Source organism: Pistacia vera, unplaced genomic scaffold, assembly GCF_008641045.1.
Source record: "Pistacia vera cultivar Batoury unplaced genomic scaffold, PisVer_v2 Contig809, whole genome shotgun sequence".
Taxonomy (NCBI): domain Eukaryota; kingdom Viridiplantae; phylum Streptophyta; class Magnoliopsida; order Sapindales; family Anacardiaceae; genus Pistacia; species Pistacia vera.
In genome coordinates this window covers 44,520-61,523 of record NW_022196678.1, presented here as the reverse complement: position 1 = coordinate 61,523, position 17,004 = coordinate 44,520, and the positions used below count along the sequence as shown (strand labels likewise).

The 17,004-nt window shown below is 39.2% G+C and overlaps 1 non-coding gene across 1 annotated transcript; it reads left to right on the top strand.

The window, feature by feature from the left end:
* Nucleotides 1–16,669: 16,669 nt before the first annotated feature.
* LOC116117429 lies at nt 16,670–16,776 on the top strand. The gene has a single exon (XR_004125970.1). It is a non-coding gene; the product is annotated as a small nucleolar RNA R71 (small nucleolar RNA).
* The last annotated feature ends 228 nt before the right edge of the window (nt 16,777–17,004 follow it).

Below are 17,004 nucleotides of genomic sequence, written 5' to 3'. Positions count from 1 at the left end.
CACCGATAGTTATTAGAAACGGGTGATGCTTTGTGATCGTCACCCGATAGTTTAGAAAGGGTTGATGCTTTGTGATCGTCACCCGATAGTTATTAGAAACGGGTTGATGCTTTGTGATCGTCACCGATAGTTATTAGAAATGGGCTGATGCTTGTGATCATCACCTGAAAGTCATGAGAAACGGGTAGGTGCTTTGTGATCTCCACCGATAGTTATGGAAACCGGATAGGGGCTTTGTGATCCCACTCGGTAGTCATTAAGAGCGGGTTGGTGCTGTGGTAACTCCACCCGACAGTCATGAAGAGTGTGACAGCGCTGTGTGAACGCCATCCGACCGTACCTCTGGTAAGATGAGGCCATGACGTTTAGTAGAAAACAATAGAAAGAAAGTGTGAGGAAAGAATTAAGAGAAATACTTAGGGATAGATAGATAGAGGGTTACTTACTGAGCATTATTTTGTGCTACCCCGTATTTTCTTTTGTGGATGCAAGATTAGGTGATAATGCAGTTGGAGGGGCGTCGGCAAGCGAGGAGCAATAGCTACACTGTTCCCCTGTTTTTGTCTTTTTAAATGGCATTTAGTAAATCATGCTCTTTTGTATAAAAGACTTAGTACATATAATAAAAAGAGTTTTGGGCCCTTTTATTATTTATAGCATGCATTATACTAGTTTACAGTAATTGTTACAAGAAGAAATGCTTTCTTGGATTTTCCATACTGAATATTTTTAGTACTTTGTCAAATATGCACTCTGACTTAGGCCAAGCAACCTACGCGATCTATCCGATAGACTTTATTCCAAGGATGTAGGCTGCTTCCCTAAGTCCTTCATGGAGAAGCACTTGGATAACCAAGTCTTTACCGACTACAAGTTTGGTATATCATTCCTGATCAGAAGTATGTCATCGACATACACACCTAGGAAACTGCGCTCCCACTCACTTTCGTAAACACAAGGCTCATCTTCGTTTTGATAAAACCAAATTCTTTTACGGCTAATCAAAAAGAATATTCCAACTCCTTGAAGCTTGCTTGAGTCCATAAATGGATCTCTGCAACTTGCATACCCTATCAGCTTGCCCATCAAGAACGAAACCATCAGGTTGTGTCATGTACACTCCTCTCAAGGTTCCGTTCAGGAAAGCTGTTTGACATCCATTTGCCAAATCTCATAGTCATGATATGCAGTAATCGCAAGCATAGTCCGGATGGATTTAATCATGGCATTCGGCAAAAAGGTTTCTTCATAGTCAATGCCTGAATTTGTTTGAAACCTTGGCAACCAGTCATGCTTTATAAGTATGCACATTGCCATCCATGTCAGTCTCTTCTTGAAGACCCATTTACACCCTATGGGTTTTAACCCTTCAGTAGTTCCCCCAGAGACCATACTTGGTTTGGTACATGGAGTCATCTCAGATTTCATGCTTCAAGCCATTTAACAGAATCTAGATCCGATATAGCATCTTCGTAGGTTCTAGGTTCATCGTCTTGGTAGCTAGTATGTCACCATGTTGAGTCATGAGATAACTGTATCTTTCGGGCTCATGGGTACTTTCAGATCTACGTAGCTCTTGTACTACCTAAGGGGGTTCACTTGATTCCAAGTTGTGGAGTAACCTCCTCTTGATGCTCAACCACTCCTATGGCACATCATCCCGCTTCGCCTAGTATATCTTGTGGTTCTAGAACTCATCGTTCTACTTTTCTCCCACTAGTACTTCTTAGAAAATTTCCTTTCTAGGAAGACACCAGATCGAGCAACAAAAAATTTGCGCTCTTGGGTGGTAGAAGTAGTATCCTTTGGTTCTCTTTGGATACCCCACAAATATACATTTACAGGATTTTGGGCCCAGCTTGTTCGAAGTCAATTTCTTAACATAAGCTTCGCAACCCAAACCTTAGATAAGACAAGTTGGGCTTCGCCCACTCCATAGCTCATATGGAGTCTTATCTATAGACTTTGATAGCACACGGTTCAAAACGTGAGTCGCAGTCTATGGGCATAACCCCGAACGATGCAGGTAAATCACTAAAAACTATGCATGGACCTAACCATGTCAAGTAAGGTCTGTTCTCTTTTGACACTCCATTGTGTTGGGGTGTATAAGGAGGGGTGAGTTGTGATACTATCCCACATTCCTTCAGGTACTCTGAAAACCCTGAGCTTAAGTATTCACCTCCTCGATCCTACCGAAGAGCTTTAATACTTTTGCCCAACATATTCTGTATTTCATTCCTGAATTCTTTGAATTTATCAAAGGTTTCAGATTTATGTCTCATAAGGTAGACATAACCATATCTATTGAAATCAACAGTAAATGTGATGAAGTATGAATATCCATATTTGGCTTCAACTGTTAGTGGACCACATACATCACTATGGATGATGCTTAACAGCTCAGTAGCCCTTTCACCTTGTCCTGTGAAAGGAGACTTGGTCATCTTGCCTAATAGGCATGACTCGCATACCTCAAATGACTGAAAGTCAAAAGGGTCCAAAACTCCATCCCTTTGAAGTTTTGCATTGCGGGTCTCATTAACATGACCCAATCTACAGTGCCAAAGGTATGTCTGGTTTTGATCGCTATGTTTAGCTTTCTTGGTTTCAACATTGAGAATATCTTTATTGTTTGAGTCAAGAATATATAATCCATTATATAACCTTGCAATTCCAAATAGAATACCATTCAAACTAAAGGACAACAATCCATTAGATATCTCAAAATGATACCACATATTATCCAAAGCAGATATTGAAATAATATTTCTAGAAATAGAAGGTACATAATAACAGTTATATAGTTTCAATAACAAGCCGTAGGCAAACATAAATAGTAAGTCCCTATAGCTAATGCAACCACATGTGCTCCATTTCCAACTCGTAGGTCCACCTCTCCCTTGGCGAGCACTCTACTCTGCCTTAGTACCTGTACATCAGTACAAATGTGAGTACCACATCATGTGTTAATGATCCAAGATGTTGAGGGAGAGAAGTTAATCTCAATCATAAACATACTTGAAGTCGTAGTATCTGACTTCTTCTTGCTTGCGAGGAAAGCTTTACAGTGTTTCCTCCAATGGCCAGGCTTGCCACAAAAGAAGCATACTACTTTGCCCTTTCCTATGCCACTCTCGGGCCCAAGAGCAATCTGTCCTTTGGGCTTGGGCTTGGGTTTGGCCTTGGCTGATGCGTGTTTACTACAACATGCAATATGTAGCAAGTATACTAATCGCACAAGTAATAGAGTGATGAGTGAGTATCATTCCCATGAGGATTGGTTGCTACGCACTAAGTTTTTCTACTGTTTTCAAGTTGGAGCAATCGAATGGTTTGGATTTATGGGAGAAATTTAAACTAAACTAAATCAAAAGTTCTAACTATTCAACTAAATTATGAAGCAAGATTTAAAACACGGATAAAATCAATTCAAACAAACGGGTATGGTTTTGACTTCTTTTGGACTCTTTTGGTTAAACCTAAGTATTATACTAATTCCAAAGTCACATGCAGTGATTGTAAATCGAACTCTCTAAAGTATAAAATATACCTTTTCAGGCTATATTTCCTTACTCTTTCCTATTAAACTTTCGCACCCAACAAAATGAAGATTAATAGTTCAAAGTTCAGTAAACACAAGAATCCTAGATTGATTTCATTGATTCTTAAATCTATCTCTAGCATTTAATACTACAATGGTGATTACCCAAGAAGCTTAACATGAATTATTTCTCAATCTCATCATGTTCATCACATAAAAACAATAAATATAGAATAATCACACAATCAAAGCAAAATCATATGAAATTTATAATCATCAACTCTTTAACTCATTAGAATCCAAACTACATCAAAACCCTAACCCAAAATAGGTTAGTTCATGACTAAATCAACAATACCAATAAAAGAAATGAAAAATCCAAAGTTCAACATAATGAAAANCATCGACACTGGGGTTACCATCCATATGGAATCCTCTGGTGGGTCAGTCCAGCGAACTTGCCTACAGCAAGCACCGATGTGTTGCACCAGGTTGTCACCAAACAACCTTGACAAGTGAGATCAATCACTGGCTTTCGATAGGGTTGTTCAACACTATGATAGCCTTACTATATTATCTGTGCCCTTACTTCAGAATAATACTGGGGTTATGGACGTCTCTAGAATGGCCACCATATGTGGTCATAGGGTTCTCACTATCAAGATTTGAAACACTTGATACCCTCGTCATAGTTCTACCATTCTAAGGGCATATATCAGAACATACAATGATGATTTACGAGATATAGTATAAAACGCCTTTTATTGATCAATGAACATTATTACAAATAGTCAATTTTACAATAATTGATTGGCTCTAGGGCATCTACTTTAACAATCTCCCACTTGCACTATAGCCAATCAGTCATGTATGTAATACCAAATGATCTCAAGTTCCTTTCATGCTTCTACTGTGACAGAGGCTTTGTTAGTGGATCTGTGAGATTATCGTCAGTATGCAATTTACTGATCTGCACATCTTTCCTCTCAACTATCTCTCTAATGAGATGGAATCGTCTGAGTATTTGTCTGGACTTCTGATGAGGCCGTGGTTCCCTGGCTTGAGCAATTACTCCATTGTTGTCATAATAGATGTCTATAGGATCAACAATCATAGGAAGCACACCAAGTTCAGTGACGAACTTCTTAATCCAGACTGCCTCCTTGGCCACATCTGACAATGCTATATACTCAACCTCCATTGTAGAGTTAGCTACAGTGCTTTGCTTGGAGCTCTTCTAGCTCACTACATCGCCATTGAGACAAAATACAAACCCTGATTGTGATCGATAATCATCTTTGTCCGTTTGGAAACTAGCATCACTGTATCTTCTTACAGTGAGCTCATCTTCCCTTCCATAAACCAAGAACATATCCTTAGTCCTCTTCAGGTACTTAAGAATATTCTTGACAACCATTCAGTGACGCTCACCTGGATCCAATTGATATCTACTACAAGTGCTCAAAGCACATGAGACATCAATCCGAGTACATAGCATGACATACATGATGGATCCAATTGNCCCCCAAACTGTTCTTTTAATGATTCGCACCACTCTTCACTTTCTTTGTGTTTGCATTAGGCCAAAGATTCTCCTAAGGGTACGATTATGTGTTTAGGGTAGTTGGATTGGGAAATTTTTGGTTTGTCAGAAAATAAGACACAATGATAATCTCATAAGGCTCAAGTAGGTGACTAGGGGCAATATCACTCGTGGGTTGGCTAGAAAGGCTCAAACGTTTCGAAAAATGCCTAAATCATTTCCTCAACAATATCTATTCCTAAGATTTCGCCTCAAGCACTTCTCTACTAGGTTCTAGAATGCACCAACATTATCAAACTTTACCTAACCACATAAAATGAATCTAAGCATGCCGAAATAAATGAAAATGGTGGTTGAACCACTCAACAACCTCAATAAAAAACCAATCAATAAACAAAAACTTGAAGCCATGCTTAACATTTTTCAACAATAACATCCCAACAATCCTAGTCTTATCATGGACTTATGCAATTCATCATTGGCAACCACAATAAAAACACAAACTTAACTGAAGCAAAATCAAAATTTTTCAAATTTTCCTACCCCCAAACTAAAGATGACATTGTTCCTAATGTCACATTATGCATAAATTAGGAATGGAAAACAAAATAGAAAAAGGTGCTGATAGTTCCCTGATTAATCCGTGAAGTTGAAATTCCGCTCAACATTGTGCACACCCGGTCCTCAGCTTTTTCATCACCCACATTCTGTAAAACAATTGAAAACTGTGGTGTCCACTATGTTAGAAAAGTCCACTGACTAATATGAATGTATTACAACCCTAATCTCGTCTTTACATCAACTAGAATTTAAAACAAAAATGAAACAACTAAAATAACTCACACAATCCCAAACAAACAAACAACTGAGTTCAATGTTCAAAATAAAAGAAAACAAAAGGAACATCTAAACAAATAAAAATAACAAAACTAAAACAGGTGCTCATTCTTCAACTTCCTCGTCTTCCTCAATGTCATCCTCTTCTGTTTCTGAGCTCATCCACTCATCTGAGTCCCAGTCAGCCCACTAATGTTCTGAAGTATTAATCCCGATGTTGTCGCAGCAGCTAATTTGCAGCTCATGTGTCTTCTTGGCTTGCTCTGCCAGCCAATCCTGACGTCTTGCTATACGTCTCATCTGACCCATCATCTGCTGGATCATGTCCTTCATGGTGGCGGTGGAACTGGATGATGTGGCAGCACCTTGGGTGGTTTGATGTCGTTTTGTCCCGGCTTTGGGTTGCTCATCCGGTTGCTATGCGAGATGTTTGTGGAAGTATACTGTGTCGAGGACTGGGGCGGCATGGATCAGTGGCTCATCAGCATGTACCTTGACCCCCGTGTTAGTGCACAACGATGTAATGAGTTGTGGGAACGGAAAACTGCCTCGCCCTGGTTTGGCTACAAGTTGGACACTTGTCAGGATGATGTGCCCCATGTCCATTTTCTTTCCTGTGGCAATAGAATACAACAAAAGTGCCTTCTCATATGTCACTGTACTGTTGTGCGTCTCTGGCATCATCCTAGCTAAAACAAAATACTGCCACAACCGAGCCATTGGTGTTAAACTAGTCCCCTTAATGGTTTTCTTCCCCTTCTTTGAAACATCCCAAGAGGCATCTAGTTTCGCTATGGTCCTAAAAATCTCGTCATCCCTTTTTCGTGTCCTCCTAAACTCCTCATATTCATCCTTGTCAATCTGAGGTAAACCATAGAAATCGTTTATGACCTTTTCCGTGAATATCACATCAGTACCCCTCACAAAAACAACCCCCTCATCACATTCAAGGAGGTTGGCATAAAACTCTCTCACCAGTGGCTCCACAGCTGCATGTGCGGGTTCACTCCTAAAGTTATCCCAACTTCTCCTTTGACTCCACTCATCAGCCTCGGTTGCAGTCAGCCCACGTTCAGGGATAAATCCCTTGTCTTTCCTTTTGGCTGCTGCCTCATAGTTTTGCCAAGCCTTTTCATTCATAAACCGGTCATCTACTTTCTTTCCTTTTCCCTTGCCCTTGGTTGGTGCCCTGACTTTGAGCGGCATTTTCTCCTAAACTATGCTTCAACTCAAACAATGCAACTCAAAAATTCAATCCTAAGTGTTCTACAACAACCAATTCAATCCTGCAAAGATTTCTAACACTTCCAAAAGTTTTCACCTCAACCCCCAAACTACAATTTTTCCAATTTCAACAAAACACTTCAAAATTTAAAACCCACACTCCTCAAAATCACAGAATGCACAATCAACCATTCCTCAAACAAAATCAACACTTACAAGCACAAAATTTCCACAACTCAACCAACAATCAAAATTTCAGATCTACAAATTAAAACTCGAAATTTTTGAGATAAAAGCTTAGAAAACGTTAAATCTTACCCAAACTAAGGAGTATTCACCATCAATTGAGCCAAAATCAGCCTAGATTGCAAACCCCTAAATTTCCTTGAACTCAAAAATTTCGTGAATTTTCGCGAAAATTGTTGTTGTAATGAGTTGTTTTGGTGTTTAGGAGGGTTAAGGAGTGAGGAAATTGGTTGGGAAATCTCTGGGAAGGCTCTGGATTGAAGTTTAAAATTTTTTCTCTGAAATGGGTTTGAAGAGTCGCATGAAAAATGAAGAAAGAAAGTGAGAATTTATAGAAAGCAGACTTCGCCGCAGCGAAGTTCTTCGTTCTATAAACCCTAATTCAACCCGAGTTTCACTACGGCGAAAAAATACAGAGGGTATAAAGCCGTGGCGAAGTTCCCTTAGACAATTTCACCACTTTTGCTTCGCCGTGGTGAAAATTTACCGAGAGAATGGCGTTGCGGCGAAGAACAAACTTCGCCACGGCGAAGTCTGGAACAATTCGCCTTCCAAAATGTAAACAAATTGCTTCGCTGCGACGAAAACTGGAACTTTCAGTTTTCCATCTTGATTTTCAATTTTACCTGAAATAGCCAAAAACACACCAATTAAATATTCATACACAACACCAAACAAACTAAACAACTATAAAACATTCAATAAAGAAAAATAAATGAAAACACTTGGGTTGCCTCCTAAGGAGCGCTTGTTTATAGTCGAAAGCTCGACTCTCTCAATTCTTCAAGTCGGAATGTCAAGTCGGATCGGGATGGACTTGCAACTCATCACCCCAATGTATGGCTTCAATCTCTATCCATTGACCGTAAAAGTGCCATTTTCTTCATGTGTAACTTCCACCGCTCCGGATGAGTGAATTCTTGTAACTGTGAATGGTCCGGACCATCTAGACTTACATTTTTCGGGGAGAAGCCTAAGTCTAGAATTGAACAACAACATTCTTTGACCCACTTCAAAATTCTTCTTCCTGATATGCTTGTCATGCCACCTTTTTGTCTTCTCTTTGTAAATTCGAGCATTTTCATATGCTTCGAGACGGAACTCATCGAGTTCATTCAAAGTCAGCATCCTTTCCACCCCAGCAGCTCTTAAGTCCATATTTAGCTGCTTGACTGCCCAGTATGCTTTATGCTCGAGTTCTACCGGTAAGTGACATGCTTTCCCATAAACTATCCTAAATGGAGACATACCAATTGGAGTCTTAAATGCAGTTCGGTAGGCCTATAATGCATCATCTAATTTCCATGACCAATCCTTCCTAGATGCATTAACTGTCTTTTCTAAAATTCCCTTAAGCTCTCTGTTAGACAGTTCCACTTGTTCGCTCGTCTGTGGATGGTAAGGTGTTGCAACTCTATGCTTCATTCCATACTTTCCCAAAAGTGCATCCAATTGCCTATTGCAAAAATGGGATCCTCCATCACTAATGATCGCCCGTGGTACCCCAAATCTTGAGAAAATATTCTTTCTCACAAAATTAATCACTACCCTGGCATCATTAGATGACAATGCAACTGCTTCCACCCACTTCGATACATAGTCCACCACTACCAAGATAAATGTGTTCCCAAAAGAATTTGGGAAGGGACCCATGAAGTCAATCCCCTACACATCAAACAGCTCAACCACAAGGATGTTGTTCAACGGCATCTCATCCCTTTTTGAAATATTACCACTCCGTTGGCATTGGTCGCACTCATGAACCATCCGGAAGGAATCCTTAAAAAGGGTTGGCTAATAAAACCCAGATTGAAGAACCTTGGCTGCTGTCCTAGCTCCTCCAAAATGGCCACCCACTTCCCTCTCGTGACAATGCCGTGGAATGCTTTCCATTTCCTCCTCCGGGACACATCTATGTATCATTTGATCAATACAGTGTCTGTACAAAAATGGCTCTTTCCAAAAGTAATACTTCAAATCTGAGAAGAATTTCCTCTTTTATTGGAAAGTCATTCCAATTGGGAGCACCCTTGATGATAAATAATTTGCAAAATCTGCATACCATGGTGCTTTATCCACTCTCATCAATTTCTCGTCCGGAAATGTTTCTTTGATTGGAATTTCCTCTTCATTTCCCTGGATTGGTCTCTCAATTCTTGACAAGTGATCTGCCACCACATTTTTCGACCCCTTCTTATCTCTAATTTTTAACTCAAACTCCTGAAGCAATAGGATCCATCTTATCAATCGAGGTTTCTCTTCTTGCTTTGCCAATAAGTGCTTGAGTGCTGAATGGTCTGTATAGATGATCACCTTTGCACCTAACAAATATGAACGAAATTTGTCAAAAGCAAAAACCACAGCCAACAATTCTTTTTCAGTGATGGTGTAATTCAATTGTGCATTAGTGAGTGTTTTGCTAGCATATTGAATTACATGTAACACTTTGTTTTTCCTCTATCGTAACACTACTCCTAGAGCAAAATCACTAGCATCGCACGTCAATTCAAATGGTAGTCCCCAATCGGGAACTACAATAATAGGTGCAGATACTAACAATTTTTTAAGAGTTAGAAAGGCATGCATGCATTCATCATTAAAATCAAAAGCAACATCTTTAATTAACAAATTGCAAAGGGGTTTAGAAATCTTAGAAAAGTCCTTGATGAATCGCCTGTAAAACGCCGCATGCCTGATAAGAGTGTAATTTAGATATTTTTATTCCTTCCATACTATGTTTTTTGTTATGTTTTATGCCTAGTTGAGATGATTAGAGCTTATTTTGTAAGTTTGTCATGTTTGGATAGACTTTAACAAATAATTGAGAAAAGATTAGGAAATTCCAGATTTTCCAGATTTTTCATTATTCTGACCAGTGCTATGTTTTTTAGGTTTTTTAGGGAGCTAGATTCCTCGATTGCAAAAGTTCTCTTCAGAGAAATTAAAGTAGACAAATCAAGCTTTTCAGGAAGGTATTATGGGCGAGAATCCGAGTTCGTTTGGGTTCTCAGTAGTTGTTGCAAAATCGAACCTAGAATCCTAGTCGCAAAAGGATTCCTTAGCTAAGTATTGAATCTTCGAACGGGCCTAACTGGAGCGTCAGATATCAAAAATGGGTGATTCATCTAGACATCCTGGACTACAATTTTTATGAAGTTACGGAGCCTAGAAAAGATCTTTTACATTGTGAGAATCCTGGTGCAAGTTGGAGACGAATTCTGGAATCCATATCTGATAAGATTTTGTCAAATCTGGAAGTCTATCTTCTAGGAAACGTCTAGGAAAGAAATTCCATGATTCTTGGGGAAGAATTAAGGAAAACACATGTTATTTAATGAGAAGTTTGTAGGTGAAACGGGGGGAGGACAGTAGAGTTTTAATTTTCAGAGTTTTTGCTTTCTAGATCAAGATGTGTGGCTAATTTCCTTCTTCAGTTCAAGGGGATTTTGAAGCCTAATTTCATGTCATTGGTGTAACTTAACCTCAGTAACGTTGTTCTCAATTTCGTTTTTATTAGAATTGTTTATGTTATTCTGATTTAATTGTCTGTGATTCTTGTTTGAGTGATTTAGTTTTGGCCTGCTAAATTGTTTAATCAGAGTTTACCTGTTAGAATTAGGAATTGTGATATGTAATCGTCCTTTTTCTATTCAACGAGTGATGCATGATGATAGCTGATTATGGACAAGTTTTCGGTCTATTGTCTTGAATAACATAACCTAAGTTAAATAATCCGAGCTTGCGTGATTGTTGCTTAGATTGATCTATTCTCCTAATTCTTAAGGCTACCATTGAATTAAATTTAGAGAGCTTGTTCTAAGTTGTTCAAGGGTTAGTATCTACTCGAAGAGCTTGTTTCGGTAGTGACAAACTAAGGGAGAATTCGGGTAACAGAGCTTGTTGTTTCCTAGGGTCAGTATTCCATAATGACGAGATAGAACAATGTTACGGTTACTTATATGTCCAATGCATGTTTAGTGGATATTGAACCGAGAACTGATTGTTTAAACTGATATTTTTTTCTCTGTTTTACTTTAGTTTCTTGATTACAACCCCCTTTCATTACTGTTGTCAGGTTTACTGTAGAGTTTAATTTGCGTTTCTGTTGTTTTTATTGTTTTAGATATAGAAATTAATCGAGTCATTCCCTGTGGGATCGACCCTTGCTTGCCCTTTATACAATTCAGTAGTTGGTTAGTGAGGTTAATTAATTTGGTGCATTCGCACGCTAACATGCCCCAAGAAACTTCGAATTGCTTTAACTTTGATGGTGGTGGTAGCTTCTCAATCACTTCTGTCTTTGCTCGATCTACTTCTATTCGTCTTTGAAATTCTGTGACCAGCACTTTCCCTCCTGGACCATGAAGTGACACTTCTCCCAATTGAGCACCAAGTTCGTCTCCTTACATCGCTGCAAAACAAGCGAAAGATTATATGTAGTTGTCAAAAGATGAACCAAAACTAAGAAGTCATCCATGAAGACTTCTATAAACCCTTCCACCATATCTCCAAGATCAACATCATGCATGTAATCCACTTTCTACTCAATACTCATATGAAATACATTAAAGTAAATAAAGAAATTGGGCCCAAATTTTTTCTTTTCATTAAACATATATATATATATATATATGATATATATATATATAATATTCTTACAAACATATACTATTTTACCCAAAATTATACTATTTACAAAGTCATAAAGAAAACATGGTAACATGTGTAACCGCTTCCCCTCGAGCGCCGACGTCCATTCGACCGTGTTCTCACCTAGATCCTGCAAAACATAGGAAAAACAATGGGGTAGCACTAAAAATGCTCAGTAAGTAAATCCTCTACTCATCTATCCCCGTAGCTCTCTTTCTCTAATTCTTTCCTTACAATCCTCATTTACTCTCTCTTTATACTTCTCACTACTTCTCTTTCTCATAACTCTTTTCTTAACTCTCTCTCTAGTAGTCACGGCCTCATCTTACCGGAGGCACGGCCGGACTCGCTCCCATCTACGGTGACTTCTACTCATTTTGCCGATCGGACTCGTTTATGCATGGATTCGGAACCCTTGGCCATGTGAGTGTATATCTCTCTCTCGGGTACTTGGTATAGCCCTCATCTGCATGTACTCTCACGGCTACACCACTTCTCTCATACTCATGCCGCTCTCTCTCAATGCGGCGTACATGCGGGAATACTCTAACCCATTACTCACGGGTTCCCCATCGCACACCTACTCTATTCTCCTCTTTCTCTTAGCTCTTAAAGTACTTATACTCAATTTCTCTACTATGTCTCAAGCTACTTCTAGTGCATAAACAATGTTATGCATAGTTCATGCTCACTAATGCACTAATGAAATGCCAAATACAAGATTGCCTCAAAACGGCCATTCTGCACAGTCACACTAAAAAAACCATAATTTGCATTATACACCTTGGATTTCTACGGTTTGGTCTTGTTTAAAGCTTAGAGATAGGCCTAACAACGTTTGATGTTTTAGTCTCAGCCCAGTTCAATCCGTAAATGCCCAAAAATCACTTAGAGTCACGGCAATGACAAGGCAGATTTCACCTAGGCATTTCCTCAACCAACTCATGTGCATAATAAGGCTCTACTTATCTATAACTCTACTCTCTCTTTAACAATCCAAATGGAAGGAAAAATCCCTCAAACAATCATAATTCCTGCCAAGGAAACACTCCCAAAAATATTCATACAAAACTCCTCCAACTACCCTCAATTTCAATCTCTCTTCACCACATCAAACACTTCTCATAATTAAGTATCTCCAACAATACTAGAATAATTTCTCATTTCAACTCATTTCTCAGCAAGCATACACATACTCATCATAGTTAAACTAAATCTCTACTCAAAAGCTTATTCAAAACTCAACTTGGTTGATTTACTTACCTTGTGAAAAGGTGGCTTCTCTAGCACTTTTCCTTTCCTTTATTGTCTGTCTTCTCTTCTCTTACAACTCAAAACAACAACAAGAACAACCAATAAACTTCACTACATAACTTAAGAAACTCACATCTAAAGCATGAATCCTTACCATAGGATGCTTTAGATGAAATCTCTACCAAAATTACTCAAAACTCTCTTAAACCCTTAGAAAACTTGGAAGATTGGATGGAGAAATTGGGAGAAAAATAGGCAATGGAAGAGGCGGTGGAATGGATGGCCTAAAGGGTTTTCTCTCTATACTTAACCCTTTTAGCTCATATTATAAGCATCATTCCCATTTTGCCCTTGTCCTTCTTGGAAATTCCATCTATATCCTTTGATTCTTTACAAATACACCCCCATCTAAACATAATCTCTACTAATTTTCCTTACATTTTACTCCCCACTTTTCCTACTAATTAGGGGTAGAATAGTCATTGTGCCCCAAAGAAAATTCTCTAGAAAACTCAAGAAACCTTTTATTAGGCTCATTGCCGCGGCGAAGAACTTTCCGTCGCCCCGGCAAAAAGGCAGAACCTACCCGTGAGTGTATGTTCCTCCCGCCGCGGCAAAGCTTTTTCTTCGCCCCGGCGAAGATTGGATTTCCAAACTTCCACAAACTCAACCAAAACCGAGGCAACATACCAATTCAATTAAGGCTAACCACAACAACATACAAACTCAATTGAAGCGAACAGTGAATCCTTTATAATACAGACAATCTTAAGTACGTACCTCAAGTGGGTGTTACAATGCATCTCTGAAATGTGGCTGTGGCATTGCATAACCCAAAGGGCATCCTTCGATAAGTACGTTGCCATATGGACAAGTGAAGGTCGTCTCTCTTGATCCTCAGAGCGATGACAATCAATTTATCCTGAATACCCATCCGGAAACAGTAATGGCATGCTCTGCCAACCTCTCCAACATCTGATCATGAAAAGAAGTGAAAATGATCCTGCTTGTCGCCTCATTCAATTTCTGGTAATCAATGCCACTCTCCAGCCTGTGACCATCCTAGTTGGTATCAATTGATTACTTTCATTTTTTATCACCATGATACCTCCCTTCTTCGGACCACTTGTACCGGGCTAACTCATGGACTATCGGAAATAGGATAAATGATTCCCCCTCTAGGAGTTTCACCACCTCCTTCTCTCACCACTTCCTTCATTGACGGATTTAATCTTCACTGCGGTTGCACCCTAGGCTTGATATCATCCTCCATGAGGATCTTGCTGCAGAATGATGGTGAGGATGCCTCTAATATCCGAAATAGTCCATCCAATTGCTAGTCTGTGTTCCCTCACACCCCTTATCAATCGCTCTTCTTCCAATTTGCTCAAACTTGAACAATAATTACTGGGAAGGTCTCTGATTCCCCAAGATACCATATTTGGGTAGAAGTAAAGGTTTCAACTCAGTTTTGGAGGTTCTTCATTTTTTTTCCTTTTCCTTCTCTTTTTCAAATCAAATTCCTCAAATTCTCGATCTTGACTCTCATCAATCAGTTGAAGTGCTTCCAACAATCTAGCACATTCATTACTCCCAACTCATCTAACTTTACTGTTTTTGATTTGGAAATAAGGCCTCTAGAGGTAATTGGGGTGTTCTCTTTAATAGATTCGGCTACTAGTTTATCCACCACATCAATACTAAAACATGAAACCGATTCAGATGGAAACTTCATAGCCTCAAAGATATTGAAAGTCACTGTTTCATCTTGAACTCTCAGGAGTAACTTCCTTTCTTGCACATCTATAAGTGCTCTTCCCATGGCCAAAAATGGTCGGCCCAAAATGAGAGGAATTTCCTTATCCTCTTCCATGTCCAAAACAACAAAATCAGCTGGAAAGGTTATCTTATCCACTTTCACCAACACATCTTCCACTATCCCCCTCGGATGTTTTATGGACTTATCCTCCAGTTGCAACGACATGGTTGTTGGCTTTAATTCACCAATCCCCAATCTCCTGAAAACAGAAAAGGGCATTAAATTAATACTAGCACCTAAATCACATAAAACACAATCAAAAGTAATATCTCCTATAATGCAAGGAATAGTAAAACTCCCCGGATCTTTGAGCTTCGGGGGTAGCTTCTTCTGGAGAATGGCACTGCACTCCTCTGTGAGCATCACCGTTTCCTCATCTTCTAACTTCCTTTTGTTCGATAGAATTTCCTTAAGAAATTTTGTGTAGCTCGGCATCTGTTGCAATGCATTTGCAAAAGGAATGTTAATATGCAATTTTTTAAATATTTCAATAAATTTGGAAAACTGCTTATCCTGATTCTTTTTCTTCAGTCTCTAAGGAAAAGGCATGGGTGGAGTGTGATATGTTAACTCTAGTGGTATCTCGGGAAATGGCAATTTCTCTTTCCTTTTCTTTTGCCCCTCTTCCCGTTTTTGTTCTTCTTCCCTAGAAATAGATGGTTTCTCTTCAGCAACTATCTCTTCATCTACTTCCTCATCAGATTCTTCCTTTTCCCTTGGTGGCTTTTCTTCTTTTTCCACCTCTTCCAGAACTATCCCACTCCTCAAAATTATTTCATTTGCTTGCTCACGTGGGTTAGTCACTGTGTTGCTTGGTAAAGACCCCTGTGGTCTCTCATTTAGCTTTTCAGCTAACTGCCCCATCTGTACTTCCAAGTTTCGAATGGACGCCTCTTGATTTCTGAAATTAGTTCTTGTCTCATTCATAAAACCCATGGTTTCTTGCATGAACTTCCCAAACATGTCCTCCAATTTTGTCACTCTTTGGTCTCCTTGTTGTTTGTTCACCCCTGTTTGGTTATTTGGCAATGCCCTTTGATTCCATTGATTGTTTTGCTGATTCTGTTGGTTTTAATTGCCCCAAGACAGGTTCAGGTGATTCCTCCAATCGGGATTAAATGTGTTGGAGTACGGATTGTTCTGTTGCCTTTGATTTCCATCCAAGTAGTTAAACTGCTCCGATGATGACGATGATGAGGCAAACGTGTTCCTTACTTGACATTCACTGCTCACGTAATTACCTGCACAAAAATCACAAGTCAGTTGAGGAGCTTGAATGGAATTTACCTGCATACTCCCTAACTGTTTCTGAAGTGCTGTCAATTAGGCTGAAATGGCTATATATGCATCAACTTCATGAAGACCCATGGATTTCTTTGGTTTCACCCTCTCATTAGATCTTTGATAGTTGTTACTTGCTAGAACCTCAAGCAACTCGTGAGCTTCTTCCAGAGTCTTATTCTGTAATGCTCCTCTCGAGGCTGTATCCACCATAGTTTACGCATTCACTGTTAGTCCATTATAAAATGTTTGGACTTGCATCCAAACTGGCAACCCATGATATGGACACCTTCTTAGTAACTCTTTGTATCTCTCCCAAGCCTCATACAAAGATTCTGACCCTTCTTGAATGAATGACGTGATGTCATTTCTTAACTTTGCCGACTTTGCTGGAGGAAAGAATTTGGTCAGGAACTTCTGTGCTAAATCATTCCATGTGGTGATTGTTCCTGTTGGTAGTCCCAGTAGCCATCCCTTAGCTTTATCCTTCAATGAAAATGGGAATAATCTCAATTTGATTGCATCATCTGACACTCTGTTAGACTTGAAAGTATCACAAATCTCCAAGAAAATGGCAATGTGTAGATTTGGATCTTCCTTCAAATC